Consider the following 3,064-nt stretch of genomic DNA (forward strand, 5'->3'; position numbering starts at 1 on the left):
AGTATATTGTGTACGTATATGTTTGTGCATAGGGCCCACCTCCTGTTTCCTCTGTATAGTTGAGGTTGTGGCCCACCTCTGTACTTATATATACGTGCCTGGTGCACCGATCAATACATCGCGATTGCACAGCCCACATCTTGCCCTTCTACAGTGAACTTCAGAAACTCACATCATCTCTCCTTTCTAACATCTACCCCAGTCTCATGAAGGTGAGGTCCCTGAATAGGCAACATAGTACCTGTAGATAGAAAATAACATGAGAAGTTTTGGACAATAATCATTGGGCAAAGGAGATATGTTGCTCTAGATGAGCAAAGATCATGAAATAACATCTTCAGAAATATCTACACGACAAAAAGTGTTCCGTGTGTTCTGTATAAACTTTATAGTGTCTTTGAAGTTCAGAAAATATTTAGAACGAGACAACAACAAAGCACAAACCTTTATTCCCTATTTCTTCATCGTCTTTCTCATGTAATGATAATTGCTCGTGAGATAAAAGAAGCTTCCACTCTTACCAGGGGATGAGAGCCCTCGGAGAGCCTGGTCCCCACAAAGGGATAGCATACAATCTGTTGCATCAACCTTGAACAACCTGCGCAATGTCTTGCAATTCATTTCATGAGAAAATTTGCATGTGAATTGTAACTGTTGATAGATAAACCTTAATCTAGACACTGAAGTGATGACCAACCAGAATACTTGGAGGCAGTAATCTTTCCATCTGAAATCACAAGAACTCTGTGGAGGGGTGTATTCTGAGCCTTCCAGTGGGAACCTTGTCCATACTTTCTCCTTTGGGTCAAAAGCCGATGACTTCAGATCAAGCGTAATAGGTCAATGCTTTCCTACTGCGTATCTGTACCCCAGACAAGATAATAAGCACATGAACGAATTTATTTTCAATTCTTAGAAAGACATTGCATTCTGCTATAGTCATTGAAAAGCCATAAAGGGTTGTGCCTCGTTGTTATGATCCTAACCTTAGTAGAAAATGAGATGTTGTATAACATGCTTTTCCACGTGTGGGTTGTGCAGCCTGAGATCAAGTTAAGCCAGAAGCTCCAAGGCAATTAACATCTCAATAAATTATCCTAGCTTTGTTTCAGGTCGAATGCCTAGTTGCCTACATGGTGCAACCACTCGTGCCATTCGAATGAAACAACATATCGTACAAATCATCTGTCTAAGCCGTGAAATTGCAAAACTCATGTCTAATTTTGAAACAAAAGACACAAAAATACATTTGCTGGAGAATTGTCTGAAATGTGAAATCTCATCTTTTCCATATATGTAAACAATTTGGAAATGAATGTTCATGACAGAAGGAGGGTGAAATCAATCTATTTGCCATTAATTAATGATTGAAAAACTTTAGAAAGTTTCAGGAAAAAGAGTCTTTCATAAACATCTGATTCTTAGAAACCTGTAGTTTTCTCTGTATTTGAATGCCGATGAAATTTGCAATAAATAATCACTATTGTTGTAACATCTCTCGCAGACTTTTACGGTGATATGACCAAAAGGACGGCATAATGGATATTTTAACAGAGAAAGGAGAGCACAGACATAATATGTTTTGAAACACTAACAAAGAACATGGCATAGGGCTGGCTGAAACTTCACAAAACCTAATGCATGAGACGGTACAGGAATAGTAGGGCCAGGCAACATAGCTGCAACTTCCACTGAAGACACAGTCTGAATGGTAACTCAAGACACCAAGAACATCTACTAATTAAAAGAGGCTACAAAACTTACCTCCAGCAGACATGCGAGTGCAAGAGCCTCCAGCAGCCTGATCTAAGCGAACCGACTCTTTGGCCTTGCCAGCACATCTCGGCTCACCACCCTGCATGGTACCTCACGTACAGTACTGAGAAGCACACATTGACATATCTACCATGTTAAAATCGATCACACGAACTTACTGAAACTATTGCCGTACATCTCGTCAACCATCTCCATAGTATGAGGCTAACCAGAATGTGGTGTCTGCGTACAGTGGGACATCAGCTGCAAAAACTTTACTGTGAAATTTAATAAAAAAATATTGCAGTTGTGCTATTTCTAGTCCAATGCATAAACAAATTTGGGTCTAATATCTGAAACTAAACAAATGATTAATTGGATGAAAGAACATTCATATAGAAACCATTGGGGTTTAATCTATCAACACAACCAATGTTTAATCAGGGATGGCATGCTCTTTAGTCCTCCAGAAATATATGTAGTAAGAGAATATCCATTGGATAACATAAAAGAACGGAAGGAGAAATAATCAACAATAATGATGACCAGTAAGATAAGGAGCATAGGGATGTCCATGTGAAGAGTGGTTCAAACATGGCGAGAACTGCATGGCAGTCATCACCAACCAAAAGCAGTTGGTGCAACCCAGATTATTATGAACCTGCAGCCATAAAAAACCAAACTAAGGCCTGCATCAAAATAGTCGTTAACTAAACAAATAGAACACATCTTCGTGATGATGAAATTATAAGAAATCAGCAGTATGATTCTATCTACACCAATATGCCAGAAGGCACCGAACCTTCGTACCATGCGTGGAGAACAGGCGGACGAAATTTTAGTGAAGTCGCAAAACGACGAGATTCTGGTAAAGTTAGCAAAACGGCGATGTAGCAAAGTCGAGCATGGGAAGCAATTGAGCAGGGGGTTTCCGTTGAGGGGTCGAGGCGTTCTTATATGTGCCTACATCATCTTGCAGAACGGGCAAAGGAGCCCCTGTCGGACACCCCGTGGGTGTGTACTCAAGCAGAGTTCACCTTAGTAGGTTAGGGGTTGCCCAACCTCGAGTGGGGCGGCAGGAGGTGAGGTCCCATGCGATGGCTTTTGATGCACTCAGCGGCGGTGTTCGCAGCGGGAGCCAGGCGGATGGGTAGGACGGCGGGCAGAGTGTGCCGGGAAGGAGTGGCTGGTGACGAACCCGACGGGGTTGAGGGAACCATTGTCGAGGTGGAAGCAGCTGGGAGGAGTCCCGGCGGTACCATGGTAGCAGGGCGAGGGGAGCCGCCAACGACCCGCAGCGTCTGTGGCG

At 42.5% G+C, this 3,064-nt stretch overlaps 1 long non-coding RNA gene across 4 annotated transcripts; it reads right to left on the minus strand.

Annotated features, from left to right (window-relative positions):
- Positions 1–6: 6 nt before the first annotated feature.
- LOC123058555 (uncharacterized) lies at positions 7–3,058 on the minus strand. 4 transcript variants are annotated; one of them, XR_006427234.1, is made up of 6 exons: positions 1,935–3,058; positions 1,765–1,855; positions 987–1,042; positions 698–862; positions 445–598; positions 7–241 (listed from the first exon to the last, which is right to left on the minus strand). It is a non-coding gene; the product is annotated as an uncharacterized lncRNA (long non-coding RNA). The 4 variants fall into 4 exon arrangements; XR_006427233.1 differs by lacking the exon at positions 987–1,042; XR_006427235.1 differs by lacking the exon at positions 987–1,042 and having other exon boundaries at positions 445–609.
- Between the last annotated feature and the right edge of the window lie 6 nt (positions 3,059–3,064).

The sequence above is a fragment of the Triticum aestivum genome, chromosome 3A (genome assembly GCF_018294505.1).
Source record: "Triticum aestivum cultivar Chinese Spring chromosome 3A, IWGSC CS RefSeq v2.1, whole genome shotgun sequence".
Lineage (NCBI taxonomy): Eukaryota > Viridiplantae > Streptophyta > Magnoliopsida > Poales > Poaceae > Triticum > Triticum aestivum.